Source organism: Anser anser (assembly GCF_964211835.1).
Source record: "Anser anser genome assembly, chromosome: 2".
Classification (NCBI taxonomy): Eukaryota; Metazoa; Chordata; class Aves; order Anseriformes; family Anatidae; genus Anser; species Anser anser.
Genome location: NC_139721.1, coordinates 65911894 through 65931270, shown reverse-complemented (window position 1 = coordinate 65931270; position 19377 = coordinate 65911894). Strand labels below are relative to the sequence as shown.

General features: G+C 37.2%; 1 protein-coding gene across 7 annotated transcripts in view; it reads right to left on the bottom strand.

The window, feature by feature from the left end:
• The window catches only part of LOC310894185 (uncharacterized protein), a 228742-nt gene extending 209943 nt beyond the window's left edge, over window positions 1-18799 (bottom strand). For all 7 annotated transcript variants that reach the window (XR_014579652.1, XR_014579653.1, XR_014579654.1 and 4 more), the window contains exon 1: window positions 18455-18799. The gene's annotated coding sequence lies outside the window, so the exon portion shown is untranslated. The remainder of the gene's footprint in view (window positions 1-18454) is intronic.
• Window positions 18800-19377: the final 578 nt, after the last annotated feature.

Genomic DNA, 19377 nt, shown 5'->3' with positions numbered 1-19377 from the left:
ACTAATTTTAAAATATGCATCTGGCTCCAAAACATATTTACTACATTACAGTGAACTAAAAGCCTGTAGACTGACTGCCCTTTGTATTTTCTAAGCATAAAGTTTTCACAACAGCCATGCACTGCAAGAATACATGTCTGAGTTGAAGTGATGGTGAGAGTTGTTGTGGAAAACATAATGTATTGCTTCTTTGATCAAAGGTCAAACCTAGAATAGTAATGCAAACACAAAGTGGCTGGGCATAGGTGAGAAATCTTTCATAAATCCAGCAGAAGTGAAAGCTGTCAGTAGTTTCTTTTTATGAGCTTGTCTGATGACAGTGGCCTGAGGTACCAATTAAAGGGAGTTACTTTATGACATTATTAGTGCAAAGTGTGTTCAAAGGTGAGCCTATTTGTCATGCCTGATTAGCACCAAGTATGGGAAAAAAAATTAAAATGGCAACAAACCAAGCAAAATCTGTTTTTAAAAAGATCCAGTCAAATTCATTTGACTTTCATTTGCTCAACTACAAATTCTATTTCCTTCAATTTTTTTTGCATTTTTTTTAATTAATGATTCTGAACAGAATTTTTTACCATCCCACTGGTGCCATAAGACCTATTAATACTCTAGTGGAGATAATTTTATTGAGAATTTGGGTGGGAGGTTTTGATTTACTGGACTGTCTAATCATGCTGTTATTCTACCCTTTGCTTCTCTCATTCTAAGCTATTTGACCAACACTCCACAAGCCCATGACTTAAAAAATTGAGCATGTAATGCAAAACTTTCAGCAATTATACAAATTAATAATGAGGCTTGGTATGAATATTTTCAGCAAAACTTGAAACCCCCCTGAAAAACTCCAAGACTTTTGCAAACTCTTCTTGAGAGAGGGTCTAGAAAAACATTTTTCATCACAAAGTCAGGAAACTGGATGAAACTTTGAGAGCAGACCTCCTGTAAGGACAACCTTTTCCTAGCGTAAACTTCAGTAGGGCTTTCCCATTTTCCCTCTTCCTCAAGTAAAGAAAGGAGGTTTTGTTAATCACTCCCCATAATTCCTGATTTCAAAATCTGAGATTGATCAGAGGCAGTCAATAGGTTTCCATTTTATTAACTATCAATAAAGCCACCTTCTCTTCCTAGCGTGGAACCAAAGCAAAGCATTACAACCAAATGCAACCATACTTCAGACAGCTCAAGAGGAAAGGGCAGTTCTATTGATTTAAATGTTGACAGTTTTTTTTTAAGTACAACCTATGAAAAGTTGCATTAAAACATCATAATTTGCCTAAAAGTCATCTTACAATGCTATCTAGAATTTAAACTATGAAACTGACTCTTCTTGCCATCTTTTTGGCTTGACAAAAGCCAAAAAACCCACCCCCAAAAAACAGCACCAAACCTGTCTGGCCATTTCCCTCCATCCACAACATGAAAACAAACCTTTTGTGCCATTATGAATCCTAACCATGAGTCTAACTACAGAATTCACTAAGGTGAGCGGCATTTCCTAGACAGTAGCATTTTACCTGAATAAACATGCTTGAATCTAGTCCAACATTAACAGTGGTTGCATCCAATTCATGTTAAGTAATCAGGAAGGATGTGTACATACAGAATGCATGTCTCAGGTACTGAGAATCTAGTCTCAATAGGTATGCAACACAGAGTCCCCTACAGATTTGCAGATGGAATACATAACACATGCAAACAGAACATCCAGAATGTTTTCTACTGAGTCCTTAGCTAACTGGCTGAGATCATCTATACAGAGGAAACTCAACACACTAAGATAAGCTCTACAGCAATGTCTCAACTGCCTGTCCACCACAAACACTGAAAAGGCCGCTTAAAATTTGTACACCCTTCTAAAAATGGAAATGTTACTGCTGTCATTAAAATTAATAAAAAAGCTAAAGGTATAAATCTGTAATCAGTTTGGCTGCCCTAAACTGTTTTAATATGTTGGGATGCCAGTGTAAGACAAGAGAATTCCATTCAAATCAATTAAAAATAAATCAGACGCTAAATAAACAAAAGTACAGTGGACAATGAGAAATGTTTTTCCTCCTTTGACAGAGAAGAACAAGTCTTATTTCAGATTTTAAAAGTCTAACCACATCTCTTAGCAGTGTACCTGTGCAACTTGGTAGGAGCTTTTCCAGGGCTTTTAGTAGTCATTAAATGAGTAAACCTACAGTAATTCTTGCTCTTTCCTTACCCTCTCCTTGCCATGAGCAAGGATAGTTGCAAAAGCTTGATAGTTACAAAAGTGACCTCACGCTCTGTCCCTCATTTCTGTTCTTAGTTCCTTTTTTATGTCTCTTCTTTACTTATCATTTGTTCAGTAGTATCCAGGTGTCCTCCAAATTTCCAATGTAGAAGTTACCAACAATCTCACATATTAAAACCATTAAACGTAAAAGAAGTACTGAGGAAAATACAGTTTTCAGCTTCACCACATTAATTACAAATGACTTATGGCTCCAGTGTGGGTGTGAGTCTTGGAGCACTTATTAACATGGGAAAATAAAATACTGAGAAAAACTTTGAGGCCAGGTAGAGACAACGTACAGGCAAGAAAAAAATTACAAAGGAATTTCTGGGAGTACCAGTGCTGTACAAGCATGGGTAGTGGAACTTGCCATTTAGTTAGGTCAGAGAATGAAAACAAGATTATGAAAACCAGATAATTACAACATCTTGTAGAAAGCTATTCCTTCTAATGGAAAGGCCAACCAAAAGGAGATGAAGTAGTGGGGGGTAATCACACCTAAGCACCATGTAGGAACTAATAGCAATGGTAAAAAATTTATTCTTTCCTAAAAAGATTGAGGTAAATTGAGTCAAAACAGACAAAAGATTTACAGAGCCAGAGAGAAAGAGGTGATAGCAGCAGCAGCAAAGTAATTTCTCATTTTCCCTCAAAGGCTTACTTTTATTATTTACGGGAGATTGACTATTGACCAGCTACTTCAGAGAAAATTAAACTAAGGAAATGAATTTTGCATTCTTGCCTGAAACTGTGGAGTCTGTTGCCATTCTCGCAGGAGGAAGACAAGCTAGGATCCGTCTCTGTCTCTTTTGGGCTCTTCTCTTAACACCTGAGAGTTCTGTTGTCCCTTTACACCATTTTACCCATCACCAACAAGTCAGTGCCCTAACATCAGCACTTTTCTCCACTGACTCAAAAATAGTAGTTATGGTAAAAATATATGAGTATGTGGCACTAGCACCAGACTGTTATCCTTTAGAAATCATGTTTTCACATTTGTATAGTAAAAAAGTTCTCCAGTGGAGATGTTTATTAAGTATTAAACAAGTTCTGAAGACTGCGAAAAGCAGATTGAGACTGCAGCTCTTCTCATAAGAATGCCAGAGTAATTAATCCAAAAAAATAAATCATCAGAGCTTCAAGGGGCTCAATGAAATCCAAGAGAGCTGAGCCACACTAACTGTTCAAAGAATGTGACCAGCTTAGGGACTATGTAATAGTTAATGCTAAATATACTAAATACAGTAGTAGTCTTCTACTACTCTGTCTAGAAGATACTCTGAATATTTGTTGTTCTATGCTGAATTCAGGTATGAAAATGAGTATTGTCTTCCAGGCCCAACTGCCCATGGAGCTGGAAAAGATTTTTCTCCTCCTTCACTGCCTTAGTGGAGGTCAGGACAGGTTAGAAGCATCAGAGACCACCTACCATCAGAGACAGAGGTCTCTGATTTTGAGCAGTGTGAAAGAACACGAGACGAGGCAAATGCTGAGCATCTTCTCCCACATCTCTGTAATTCTTCTCGTACACATCATACCAAGCATTAAAGGTGTGCTGAGAAGGAATTATCACCATTATCATCTGGATCACAGGACTACCCAATACACAGTAACATAGAATCACAGAATTATTAAGGTTGGAAAAGACCTCCAAGATCATCTGGTCCAACCATCCCCTTAATACCAATGTCACCCACTAAACCATGTCCCTAAGCACCACGTCCAGCCTTTCTTTGAACACCCCCAGGGACGGTGACGCCACCACCTCCCTGGGCAACCCGTTCCAATGCCTGACTGCTCTTTCTGAAAAGAAATGTCTCCTAATTTCCAACCTAAACCTTCCCTGGCACAACCATTCCCTCTTGTCCTACCACTAGTTATCTGTGAGAAGAGGTGAACCCTCAGCTCCCCACAGCTTCCTTTCAGGCAGTTGTAGAGAGCAATAAGGTCCCCCCTGAGCCTCCTCTTCTCTAGACAACAACCCCAGTTCCCTTAGCCACTCCTCACAGGACTTGAGTCCCAGGCCCTTCACCAGATTCACAGCCCTTCTCTGGACACATTCCAGGGCCTCGATGTCCTTCTTGTAGTGAGGGGCCCAAAGCTGAACACAGTACTCAAGGTGCGGCCTCACCAGAGCAGAGTACAGGGGGATGATCACCTCCCTGGTCCTGCTGGCTATGCTATTCCTGATACAAGCCAGGATGCCGTTGGCCTGCTTGGCCACCTGGGCACACTGCAGGCTCATGTTCAGGTGAGCGCTGAGCAACACACCAAGATCCTTTTCTTCTGCACAGTGCATGGGGTTGTTGTGGCCAAAGCGCAGGACCCAGCACTTAGCCATGTTGAACCTCATCTTATTGGCCTCTGCCCATCGACTCATCCAGTCCAGGTCCCTCTGCAGGGCCTTCCTACCTTCCGGCAGATCAGCATTTCCCCCCAGCTTGGTGTCTTTGGGATTATTTGAAGGGATCTTGCCTAATCACTTCCCTCGTATCACTGAGGTATTTGCAATTAATGATGTCCCAGTCACTCCTGTTACTAATCAACATGTTTTTCTAAGAATCACACTACCTGCTATAACCAATCTGTAAATCTGTTGCAAGGGATTTCTGGAGCACTTAGAGCCTTGCAAAGCACACAGAGAGGATGATGTGAAACCCCTCTGGCCCTAATTTCAATGTACCTCAATGAGACTGGAAGGTACACTCTTTTTCATTGGGTTAATGATGCTAAACAAAATAAACACCTGAATGTACTGCCTACACATTTCCCAGCACACAAAGAAAACAGATTTCCAGCTCAGTAATGTTGCCTGTACCTCAAGACCTATGCACGTTGCCAATCACAAACAGAGAGCAAGGACTAATGCAGAATTATACTGCACACTTAAAAAAAAGTTAAACTTCTGCTGAAGCAATAATTGATATTCCTCTTTTTATACATTCTCTTTAAACAAATCCAATATACCAACATTACTTAACTACAAAAAAATTCACTGCCCTAAGAAGTCCTGCTATTCACATCAGAAGTAACTTCCAGACAGCTAGTTCTCCACCCATGATCTTTTCTTTTGTTTCAGAACTTCAAAATGCTGAAGGTACTCTGCTTATTTATCTTAACATGCTAAATTCAGGTGGTTGAGAAATACCTAAGATAAAACTCCTTACTCCTATCATGATTTTATTTTTTTTTTAAAGTTACCTTCCAAAACTTATTCCAGCAAAGCCTGCTGGCATTACAACACAGAAATGAACAAACATTTCATTCTGGGCTTTCCGATGTTACATTCTTTTCTTTCAGTTGTTTTCAGTTCTACAAGACCTGCCTCTTTCATATCAGTTACAAAAATATCCAGATAAATTCCAAAATGCTGTTACTTAGTGCCCTTTAATAATCACTGAGAAATCTTCTAGGACTTTTTTTTTGCAAGTCTTTCTGTTTTCTGAGTTTAGATTTACCATTTTCAAATCTCAAAGTACATCTTCATGGAGAATCATCAGACATAAAACATAAAGAGTAAAATATTACGTAGTAGTTTCACTATTTTATAATCTAAGAGGAAGGCTTCTGAACCTATTCTAATCTTACACGATTATCTAGCGTGTACCAATTTGAACAGGAAGCCCTTAATGTCCTTCTGCAATGCTGATAGTCAAGGTGACAAAAGTCTTGCCTACTTTATTGTGCTGCAGTTGACCCTAGTCAATGTATTTATGACTTCTTTTGAAGTGTAATTCAAATTTAAGTGTTCCCATTATATTGCAAACTCTGTTTGGTATACTAAGTGATATAAGTCTGTAACTCCCAGATAGGGTGACATATTTAGAACAAGAATTCTTAACGCTAAGGACATGAGATATACTCTTAAACCTAGCTAAATCAATTAGAAACAACTTCCATATCTTAAAAAATCTAACCAGCAATCTCATCTCACATAGTATGATGAAGGCCCAGCATCACTAGGAGAAACAAAAATTATTATATAATACAACATTATTCTGCCTTCTTTCCTTTTCAGCCCAGGATTCTAGAGGAAAACACAGAAGTATCCTAAATTGCCATTGCTTCATATATCACTTTGCTCTTTAAAAATGAGAACACAGTAATATTTTAACAAACAAAATGGTTAAGTATTTCCAGGTATATTCAGAGAATAACTCATTGTTTGATCAAAGACATTTTTACACAGTTGCACAATGAAAACTATCTGTATGTATGTAAACCGAAAATAGTGAATGCAGCACAATGGAAGAGCCATTTAACCTGTGAATTGCAAGGTTATTTTTGTAGCTGTGTCCTGTCTAACCAGTGCAGCAGATGATTTATGGTCTCCAGCAGAGCTTCATCATCATTGTTCTCACCTTTATTTCCATCATAGTTAATTAAAGGGAAGGTCATTGTCACCTTATGTTTTAAACCTTCTTAACATAATATATCACCCTGGGTATGCTTTAATAAGGGGACCTGTGAAGGAATGCTGTTATAAGAAGAAAAAAAAAAAAAAGAAAAAAAAAACTTTACAGCATAATCCATCCTGTTTACAATTACGCCTTAAATTTACACATAATGAAAGTTAATAAGCAGACAAAATGAAGGCTACATCTTGATACTCATTCAAATCTTGATTAATTGGCTGCACAATCTAATGAAATAAACAGTACTATATGCTTTTCCTGGCTTCAGGCGTAGGTACAAGAGTGAGTTTCAAAAGTAAAGATCTTCCCCTGAAATAATTTTTGCATACAAAACACTGTGCCAGTAAAAAGAAGAAGAAAAAAGCAAAGTACGTATTTTAAATATTACCAGAGAAACCTCTTCTGATGTTATGTGTACAAAATAAACCACCTTTAAGTTGAAGACTGGCTCAGACAGATTACAAAATATTCAGACAATGAAGACAATGGTTCTTAATACAGTTTCAGTAGGTGTTAGCATTTTTAAACCCCCTAAGGGAAAAATTCAAACTGACATATAATTACCTACTAAAGTGAACCAACTCTCTAAAACACACACACATCTAAGAGAAAAATTGTTTAAATATATATTTAAATACTTACTCCAGAAGATCTCCAAAACTCTTCTATGCTTAATCTGTTTTAAACAGTTTTCAAACTATTATGCTGTTTAAATGATGGGCCAAAATATGAGCTAAACATATATGGAAAATGGAGTTCTCAGTAGCTGTGTTTCACAGAATCAATATTCTCATTAGCCACAGACAGTTATAGGAGTCCAGAATGCTGAGCACTTTTATGGCTTTGCAAGCTCATTTCCATGCTGGAAGACAAAGCTGATTTTTATTACAGTATTATTGGACCGTAGTATAAGCCCTAAAAGAGGCAATGTACAAAAGTATGGTCCTTGTCATTTGTATGCATAGTACCTGCTGTCCTCCCGTTGTAAATACAGCAGCCTTCAACTTGCCTAAATGGTGTCAAGCTTTCGGCTGAGCCAGCTGGCCTCTGCAGGTAAATCATGGACCACAGAACCAGTCTTTTTACTGGCAGCTAAAAAATTGGATTCATGGATGAAAGTCCTGTCCATCAGTTTAGATGTTACCACTAATTTTGTCTTCCTGTACACACCAAAGCTTCCCCATCTGTGGAGAAAATAACTGGTCTATAATAGGACCAGAAATGCCGATTCAGCACCTGCTTGTCCTGGTTGCTACTGCTGCTTCCAGTGGGGAAGTATGCACCTCCGACATATTATTACACTTCTAGATGGTAGCTTCAAGATCTGTCTTGTGCCTCTGTGGTTTGAGAAGTCAGCATACAATTCCATTATTTTCCAGGAAGGGAAATTTTTATCAACACCTTCCAATGATTGTGCTGGAAACATCTGCAGAAGAGTGGCTAATAACCTGCCCCCTGGACAGCTTGCTCTTGACCCCAGCTATGCTTTTAAAAGTAACATATACCTGTCCAGACAACAGAAGTATGACATTATTACTCTCTGGAGACAATATAAATACATTATCTCCTTATTTGTCTTGATTTGTTTCCTGACAACAGTAATGAAAGCCCTAAAGCTGAGATCCAAGCCTGTGAGCACTTCCACGAAGAGTCACAGACTGGGTAATGGCAGCATAAAAAAAGGTTGCCGTACAATCATGACCATACTGAAAAACTCTGGCACCTGAAGACAAACATATTAGGATACTCATGCAACAACAAAACTCATTCATGCATGTGCAATATGTTGCTATGTAATTAGAAGAACTGTGAATTAAGTAACTCCATACACTATTCAGAAGTAGACCGTTCTAAATACAGTGATGTAAAACTTACACATCAACAAATAATTTCGATTAATAAGATAAATAATATACTACAATAATGTTGATCTTTTCAACACATCCTGTGCTTTTATCTAGCCAACACTCCAGGAGCTCCAGACTCAGTATTATGTTATACAGCAGCAAAAGAACAAATCGGAGAGGTGGATGAGGATGAGTCCAGCTTCCTAATAACCTAACTGGCTTATTCTGCTGTGTAGTTCTCAATCATAATCATTAGAGCAGTTCATTTTGCTTCAGGACTAAAGTATGTAATAGAGCAAAGCCTAAAACCAATGTCACTGCTTTAAACATCCAACTAGATAAATCCAATAAAAATTATACTCATTAGACAAAATAGAACAGATCTTAAAAAGAAAAAAAAAAATAAAAGGAAAAAAGTACTGTGGAAGCCATACAAGAGGCAGAGCACTTCAGTTTTGACTAGTGACCTGAAGACAATAGAGATCTAACTTAAAGAACCACCTAAGCATTGACCAGTGCAAGATAAACTAAGGGGAGCAAATAGGGAAGGATGTTTGCCAGTAGCTTTTCTGAAAGAAAGTCCCTCCTCATCAATGCCATTTCTTTTAGTCAACATTTTACTTTGGTAATGCTGAAACAAAAGTGTTTCTTCTACATTTTTCGATAGGCAAATGTTATTTGCCAAATTTTATCTTAATTTATTAAGAATCATAAGCTGTCTGAAAAAACTTTATATATTAAATTAGCCAGTAATTTGAATTTTGCACACCTGAAATAAAAATGCAAAGAGAGTGACAATCATATATGGCATCTTCTGCCTTAGAATAACCATGGAATCAAATAAGACAGCTTTCTGCCTCTTCCTTTTTCTACCCTTTCCCCCTTTTCTGTCTATCCACAGGATGCTGTCACATTTTGCATGACCCTGTCACTCTTCTACCGTCTTCAAGAACCAGTTGAGCTTGCCAAGTCATCCAAAAACTCAACAGACAAAATAAGGTCAATAATTTCCTGCATAGGGAGTGGAACCATGTGAAGTTCAGTAAGTGCAAGACCCATCATAATGGAACAGGACAGAAGAAAAGGATGCTGAGAGGACAGAGTATAACCACCTGAAAATACAGAGGCAGTCCTTGCCATATGTACATCTCTTCACACACATTCTTAAAAGGAATCATGGCCAAAAAGCTTAATCTACCCGATGTTTTAGCTCACATTCCTGGCCTTCCAATTGCGTTCAGTTCTCCTATGTTATTGCACAAAAAGAGATATTTAGTTAAAGCACATCCTCTGTATAATCAGTGTATTGCTTCAGCTTCTCCTGAGATGTGAGGAGATGTCTTTTAAGGCCTTAATATCATAAAAACAGAATATCCCAAGCGGGAAGGGATCCATAAGGATCATCGAGTCCAACTCCTGAATCCACACAGGACCACCCAAAAACCAAGCCATGTGCCTGAGAATGTTGTCCAAGCACTTCTGTCCAAATGGTTCTGATGTAACCCCCATTTACTATAAGACTTTGAGCCTGACCCATCAGCCAATTGTTCACCCATCATGTTATGTATTTGTCTAGCTGTATGCTGGACATTTTATCCAGAAGCATACTGTAAGAAAACTTTTCTGAAATCCAAAAAGTTGACGTATTCTGGTTTCCCTTGGTCAACTAGATGGGTAACCTTGTCAATAAAGGAAATTAAGTTAGTTAAGCAAGACTTTGCCCTCCTGAATCCAGCTGGTTATGACCAATCACTGCAGTTTTCAATAACATTTCTCATTTAAGACTATTATTATCAGTCTCAAATATTCAGGTGTTGTGAGTCGAACAAGAAAAATCATGACCTGAATGCCTTTAAAAAATATACCTCTATTACACATTTGGCAAGTCCTCTGACCTCGCGTTATGGAAGGTGTGTGCAAATAACTGCATCAACTCTGCCTGACATACAAACATAAACCTGGCTCCTGCCTCAGAAAGTTCTGCTCATTAACAAGTAGTACAGAACTTACAACATCTTATCAAATCTAAGGACTAGTTAACTAATTACTAATTGTATGAAGCTTCTCTGCTCTTCATACACCCATCAAAGATCTATTATTAATATAATTTCATAGTTCCTACATGGCTTTGCACCCCTTTGCTGACAGCAGTGCACTCACTCCTTAGTTTTCAGGGGTTCCCCTTTCTCCTCTTTCCCTCCCCAGGCTTGGCTTGGCATTAATGGATTAATGGAAAGGATGACCTCTACTTGCTTTTCACAGTGACCTTCACTATGTATTCTCTTCCACACACACACACACACACACACACAAAAAAAAAGACAAAAAAAACAAAACAGGGAACAGGAGTTGTCAGGCAATCAGATTAAGTGTTTTTACGGGCATGGAGGCTGGCACTTCCCTCCTCTGACGGTGCCTGCAGCAGAAGCCAAAATCAAAGTTATTCAATATGTCAGCTCTGACAGACTTCCTGCAAGGGAAGAGAGATAATATGCTAGCAAGCACAGAGCCTCTGCCTCAGAAGGATGGGGCAGTTCTGCACAGCCACACAAATCAGTGTCTTCACCTTTTTGAACTTTGCAGAGATGGATTTGTTGTGATGTAAAAAAGTCTCCTCTGCAAACAGCTTTGAAAAAGGTTCTCAAGGTTCACTGTCTGCACACCTAACAGAATTTTAGTACCCCCACGAATCTGCAAAAACTGATTGACCCTGACACTGATTATCTAGTAATAGCTCCTGCCTATCTTCATGATCACTTGTGTGGTGTCTTAACGTGAGATTATGAAAATAAGACAGTTGCCTGCAAAGAGAGACCACAGGATCTCCCTCCTAAAGCAAATGTCCTGTACTCAGGTAAGTGATCCCCTTAAGTAGTATCACCTCTCTCTTGGTACCTGTCAATAAGCCCGCCTCTGTTAGGAAGCTCTTCTTAGACAGGAACAAGCAATCCACAGAGTGCAGCTATGTAGTGACCTGAGCCTTCAGAGCTGCTGTGGGACAGGTAACAGGAAGTTTTCTTAGGCTGTCTTTGACATGCAAAGGTATGAACCAAGCCTCCTTTTTCTCCTCCACAAATTAGAGAACCACTAAATATTAAGTACTTCAAGGAAGAAGTTTTGTTTGGGTGGTTATCATCAGCAAGAAAGGGATGAAAAAACATATTGCAAGAGAAGGTAAGTCCTAATATGCCTTAATTTATAGTGGAGGAGAGCGTGAGTGTTTTGGCCTGAGGGACTTGGAGTCTCTACTTGACACTGGTATTTAAAGTGACAGATGATTACCCAGAAATGGAAATACAGTGACATTAAAATATTCCCCAAGACATGTATCATTTGATACCCTAGCTACTCTGAAAAAAAAAAATAGAAAAGAAAATAATAATAATTCAGACTGGCTTGAGAGGTAGCACATGCAGCCTGAAGTGTGCTTAAAAAAATATGGAAAAAATAGTGAAATGACTCTATGTCTATATCTAAGACCAAGATCTGGTCTTCAAGGCTAAAAAAGACATACAAAGGTTGGGTAGAAATCAGTAAAAGGATTCACATGGGAACCATTGTGAATGGACTCTACTTACTCAGATGCCCACTTTTTCCCGATATGAAAGATCTCATGATCAATACCATCCCATCTATCAGTCTACAGAGACAGAATCTAGTGTTATATGTAGCAGTACATTCTCTATTAATACCCAAAAAAGCACACTCACAACTCACTGATAACATTCATAGGTTGTAAACAAAGGTTTGCACCCCTAAATATCAGTGATCTTCTTCCTCTACCCATCCTTGAAACAACCCTTTTTCCTATTCCCTCCCAAGGAAATTCATACAGTTCAAAAGCAAAGCCAGAGAGTTCTTCAACAGACCAAATATCATCTATCAAAGCCCCCACTTCTTCTAGATCTCTATGGTTTAAAATATAACAATAGTGCCACCTACTAATAGTCTGAGGCTGTTTTTACATGACTTTTTAAATTTCCCTATTGTTATGTTTCAGAATCCTAGCTGGTCTCATGGTTGTCTGCCAGTTCGACATGCCCTTCTCCAATGTGAATGATTTATTGGCGACAAAAAGTTAAAATTTGTGAAACAAGTTCAGTTTTCACCATTACACAGTGGAGTTAGAGAATAGCTAATGATAAAAATATATATATTTCAAGCACTGTTTACTATTTATATCTTTATAAATCATGTATAGCATCCTGCTGTATTCATATTTTTACAGCATAAATTACGTAGGTGACACGTTCTGACAGTCATACAAAATCTGATTCCATGACACATTTCCACTTTCTGCTTTTGGTATTAAAAAAAAAAAAAAAAGTTAATGTCATTCTGCTTCATATTTATAGTTCCTATAGAGCGACATGGAGGAATTTCAGAGTAGGTTAGTCACATTGATATGCATTTGTTTTCTTACATAAGTGAGACTGCTTATACATAAAATCTGTAATTTTACTGTAATCCACATCTCAGCAAGGCAGAGCTTTCTATACTAATTTGTGTAAAAATCCTGTACACTAAGAAAGGTCTATAAATATTCTCCTTGGGATTTCTAAATACACCTGCCTCTTTCCAAACAATTCAAAATTCTCTAGTGATTCTGAGGAGAAAACACACAAAACACATAATGGAATATTTCTATTCCCCTCAAAGCGATCAGCATTATGACATAAGGTGGTGAGAGCAGGACTAGGTACTTTTTAACTGGATGAAATTCAAAAACCAAGACTAATCAGTTAACACTTTCCTCTGACTTAGCCTACAAAACATTAAAAAAATAAAAATAAAATAAGTGCCTGGATGACAGAACTCCAAACACAAGTCAGACCTTCATTTTTCTTCAATCAGAGAAGCACCAAAATACACTATTAGCTGTCTCGGATATACTAGAAAATATACAATATTACTTATGTGTCCAGTCTCTCTTGTAAAACATGTAGCAGCAAATACAGACACTCAGTTAAAAAAAAAAAAAAAAAACAAACAATCAATCAATCAAACAAACAAACAAAAAACGCATTGGTTTTTATTACATTTATTAAGGCAAGCAACACACCCTGTAGACTTCTTCAAATTATGGCAAGAAGCTATGGAGAAAGTGATGATGTTGTTGTCTGGCAAATCAGAACAGCTTTCTTGTTCCTAGCACAGAATTGAGAAGTGTTTCAGGGTCCAACAGAGAGTTAGCAAAACAAAAGACAGAACTCAAAAAATCACGCCCTTACTACACTTGTTTAGCACCAATGGTGATAGGTCAAAATTTCAGTTATGATGCAACTTCTCTAGACATCTTAAAAAGGAAACATGCCAAGCAGGTGGCGGGGCTCAGGAGGACTTGGTTGTTTGGTCTTGCTTTTTGGTCATTATTTTTTATTTAATGGGCTTAGGCTTGTTTTGTCTTCACTTAGTTTTAAGAGAATGTTTGAATACTAGTTTTTGGAGGGTTTTCCTCCCACCTGCAGTCTTTAACATCTTCCAAATTTAAGCATAATACATGATACTCCCTCCCTCTCTGGAATGCAATTCCTATTTCTTTTGCATTGAGAAAATAAGGGTTCAGAAGTCCATGCTAAAAGGGTTTTAGGACTGATTGTCCTAAACAGGAAAGAACAGAGGAACCCAGGATCTAAGCCTGTAAACCTGTAAAGGATCTGTAACACAAAGTAAAAATGAAAAAGATAAAATGCCAACCCTCCCTCTACTGGAGGTTATGGAATCATTTACTCCTTTTCAGACAAAGACTTCTTAAATAGCTGTATGAAGAATACGGATTGAATACGAAGCAGAGATATACTAAACCTTACTGATATTTGAATTATGAATAACCTGTCTTCTGCAAGTTCGATTAGGCACTCCCAAGTTAAATACCATTAACATAATTAGATAATTTGCAAGGCAACCATATAAAACTGAGTTTATCAGAGACAAGTTTTGAACATTTTTTGATTACTCACTTTAATGCTACATTACTTACAACTAAAATGCAAGACTGACAAAAACAAAATGATGGGAGCTGAATTTGCTTTTTAAATTGAAGATCACACAGAGACACTGTGAGTCCAAAGGCTTCATACCATACCCAGGAAAATAAGGTCTTTGCAAAATTTTAACAACCAAAGCTGCTGGGTGTGACTTAATTCAGGTTTTAATAGGGCTGAAGGATGTATAAGCCTCATAGCTTCAGTCTTGAGACTATATACGTAGGAAGACAAACTAGCAAATGTCCTAGACTCTAGAAGGCAAAACGTAATGCTTAACAAACATTGCCTACTTTTTATTAAACAAAACATTTATTTTCTCATTAAATGTGTGATATTTTATGCATCTCTCTCATTTTATTCATCCAAAAACTATTCTAATGGTCCAAGGAAGCTTGCAAAGGCACAAGCAAACATGAAATCTACTTCAGTGATGGGAGGCCAAAAGATAAAAGCTCTTATAAATCTCACTACCCAGCTTTACTGTGTAGTTTTTTAAATAGGCCTTTACAATGAACTCTATTTTGCAATGAACTTTTAATCTTTCAACAAGTTATTTCTGCAATTCCATAACAGGACATAGTATGTCAGCCCTTTTAGCCTGTTTTTCAGATAATATGCTAGAGCAATGTTACCCATGTCACTTGGTCACAGTGTTTATTAGAAGACAATCCCTATGAAGAAAGTAAGTACGTTGGAAGAAATGCATTAACTAAATGCAAAGGAAACTAGTAATGACTATGCAACATGTTAATCTGAAAGTACTATCAATATCTCATGTTAATTCTGTCTCAAAGGAGCACCTTCTTGTATGACTACCATATGCTTTTATCCTTTAAAGATGTCTGCCCTCTCTAGTGCCTATTAGAAGGATTTCTCCCAGGCGTTCTGATCATGTTTCAAACCACTTATACTCTTGGACAGCCAAGGGACTGCATTTGCCCTATCAGAAACCTAATGCTGAATACTCAATACTTCAATGTGTCAAATTTATGTACTAGCATGAATTAAAAAGCACCAGGCAGTGAACTAGTAAAACTTCAAGGAAAACACACAGTACTATTCTAATCTTATATGAGTATCTCTGACAAGTTGCCATCTTTTCATCAGAAACGTTACGTTCATCAGAACGTTACGTGTCACCAAATCCAAACCATAGTACATTGGCTCCATAAATATTTTTGTTATGTTTAAATAAGTCTTGGCTAAAAGTTATAAACATATATTTCAATTCTCTTGGCTTAGAAAATAGAATTTGATTTTTTTTTTAAACTTGAAATCTGCTAGGAATTTGTCTTCTAATTCTAGGTGGAAGATGACCCCCACAAAACAATAAAATTTCCTCAGTGAGAACTGTCATAGAATCTTTGAGACACAAAACTTAGCCTGAGTAGTATGTAAGTACACAGATTCCAGTTACTCCACCTATTGCTGTTTTACAGGAACATCTCATGATTACAAGTTGTACATTTCATGTATTGTGCTTCCTATAATTTTGCTTTCTTTTACATTGAGCACTGCTTCGTTGCGCAGCCCACCCCTGGTCCAATCACAAAGGAAAAGTTGTACAAAGTTTTCTTCCAACCTTTACTGTTCAACTGCTTAACTCTTGTCCCTATCCATCCTGGCCTGAGATGTGACTCCAGGAATACACGAGGCACAAACAGCCTCTCCCTGACTCCACTTGGAGGGCATGAAATCTGGCCACTCAATACTCTGGCCACAGAGTTTTGTCTTCAAGGCCAGGATTTCACACAATGTGTCCATAGCTGAATGACACACACAAAAGAACTTCAAAAGTGCCATGCTCTTAAGATAGATGTCACGGCTGACAGTTATGGTATGGAGCTGTCAGCTGGAGCAACAATACATTCACTGCTTAAATATTCTGCTCTCCCTCCACCCTAGGGCTGGTGCCGCCTAACTTTTGAATAACTCCAGGCCAGGATTTGGTGCTTAGGGAACAATTCATGAAAACCTGCATCTTCAGATAATTCATCCCTTACCGTAGATCACCTCTTCAAGTTTTGTGAGCTCTAGGCTAAAATTACAAGTTTGGAGCATGCTTTGTCAAGCTTGTGCTGATCAAGGGAACTGACAGCATAATTGCTTTATCAAGATGAGTATCTATTTGATGTTCTTTTAAGATTCTGCCCAGCTGGACTGCTAAGCAGAAATTTATGAGGTTTTAGAACAGATGTAACCAGGCTTAGAGCTATGGGGATCCTTTTCTTCCTCCAGATGTACATGTACTCATGTACAAGAGTTTTAGATTTAGTTTCATCTCTCTCTTCTGCCCTCTCTCTCACACACACAAACACGAGTTTCTTGTGCTGCTAATGCCAGGGACATTTTAATTAACCCACAAAATGCCTAAAATAATATACTATGTTTACGGGATCAGGGGAATTTAAAAATTAATAATACTTTAAAATGCTTTCAGCCTCAGTATACTTTGTTTCAGGCCACAATTGTCCATTAAAGTTGCTAGCAAGTTGCCAAATCTTTGTATCTGCCTGCATGCAGAATGCATGGAAAGAAAGTAGTACTGGAGATATTTTAAGACTAAATACAGAGTATTCAAACAAGTATTAGGTAACGTATTGATCTAAAAGGTCAAGTATATTTCACTGTATGGCAATACTATGAAGTTTAGAAGAGCAATTTATTAACCAAAAATGTGTGAACCTCAATACTATACTTTTAATAAAGATATTTGAATATTTTTCTCTATGTAATGATTGCAGTCAGCCCAGATTCAGAGGCAGTTAAACTCACATTGTCATTAATTTTTTATAACTGAATTTAAAATACTTTACCAAGAGAATCCCTGGGAGGAACATTTAAAATAATTGCATGCTTACATTAGTTAGCAGCAATTCAGAACGATCACTCTCAAGTACAGGCACTGAAAGAACTTCCATGAAGTTAGGATGAAAGCTCAGAGTCTATCACATGCACAACATTCACGGAAGTTTAATGAAATTAAAGGAAATTATTTAAAGTGATATAAATAATCCAACATTATATGTATTTATCTTCTGTAAGATTCTTTTGTGGAGATACAGAAGAAAGATGATCACAGCTGGAAGATCTATAGGAGGATAGGTTTGATGATTGAGCTTTGATTATGTCTTGCGTTTCAGAGATAAAGGACAAGTCCTTTACTAACCTGTTTACAGTCCAGCAACTAAGGGATGAAAACTACATAAAGAAACCACCCAGTGCAAGATTCAGAGAGATTCTGTTAGCTTATCAAGGTAGACTTCCAGCTAACAAAATACAAATATATTCTGTGATAATACTAAATACTAAACACTAAAAATACCAATAAAATAAATACAAAACATTATTTTAGATTATTATTGTCTCATTTAAAGTAATTTATTAAAAGAATTTTGATTCAAATATTGACACTTTAATTCTTAAATTCTTACACCCTTTTGCTATGATTTTTCCCAAAAATAAGAGGTAGCTGACTGTGGACAGTGAAGGGCATTTGTTGAAGCTTTTTATACATTATGGGCTAGAGTTCTTTCTAAAGATTTTAGCGCAAGAAATGTATCAGTGAGTTCAGGTGTTGCTAAATTCTGAGCAATGATGAGCTGAGGAAGAGTCATTTGGGTTATTCTAGGCCTAAGGCCAAATCCTGGCTACAGTTTTAATTCTGATTCAGTACTCTGCTTCTTGAAAGATACTCTCAAGAGATTTTGGCTACATCCAAACTGAAACCAGGAAAGGGTCTCTTCCAATTTAGGAGGCAATTGTAAGAAAAGAAGCTGGGGTACAATCAGATTCAAATCACAAAGTAATCACCAGGCTCCATCTCCACACAATTCAAAGGAGACTTGTTCCCTGTGTTTTGTCTGTTTTTTGTGTTTTTTTTTTGTTTGCTTGCTTGCTTTTTATTTTTTTTTCTTTAAAGAACAGCAACAACTACTTTACCTTTTCATCTCTTTCTCTTCCTTGCTGCAGTTTCGTCTTTAGCTCGTATAAACGCTTCCTTCCCTGCCTTCTTACTCATTTCTTACCGAGCATTATGCCACGGCAGGTTCCCCAGTCTTCCAGAGATGCTTCTGCTCAATACTTGCAAATCTTTTTAGATGACAAAAGAAGACAAACAAAAAAACCACACATGAGAAACAGAATTCCTATGTGTATACTCCTATACTGGAATTCCTTGAACTGCCATGAATAAGAGTAGATCTTCATCCAAGTGTTGAAACTCAAAGACAATTCTAATACAAAAATTTACAATGTAAATTGTAAATAATTAATTGTAATAATTACTCCCCCATCTCACCAACATAAGATCTTGCACCAGTTTTGAAAAGAAGGCAAATAGGATGTTAAAAAAAATAGTTTAATAAAATCCTGGACTTGTGTGTGGAGGTTTTCCGTTTGAACTCCTTTCTTTCTTAATATTCTATTAAATAAATTGTGAAATCATTATATGATCTGAAATAAAAAGCCACTGGTTCAATTCTGCCTAATTTTTAAACACATTATTGCAGTGAATTTAGTAGAAATGTATGATGCTTAACTCTGGGCAGAATATGGTCCATTGTAAATGACTACTGTTTCTCTCATGGTAATTTAATTCTGATAAAACATAAAAGTGTTTTGTGCATCTATATTCAAACACAAGTTAAAATGCATATTTGACAATGCAGCTTTGTTTATGGACTGTTGTGCCAAGCTCTAATTTATTTTTGGTGTGAAAACATTTACGCATGTAAGGAAAACATTGATTAATTTGTCTGACAATTTAACTCTGATTTCAGAATTAGCTGGAATCAATTCTCCTCATCTGCCATATGATTTAAATTTCCATTAATATACATTTTAGTAGAAAAGCTAAATATAGA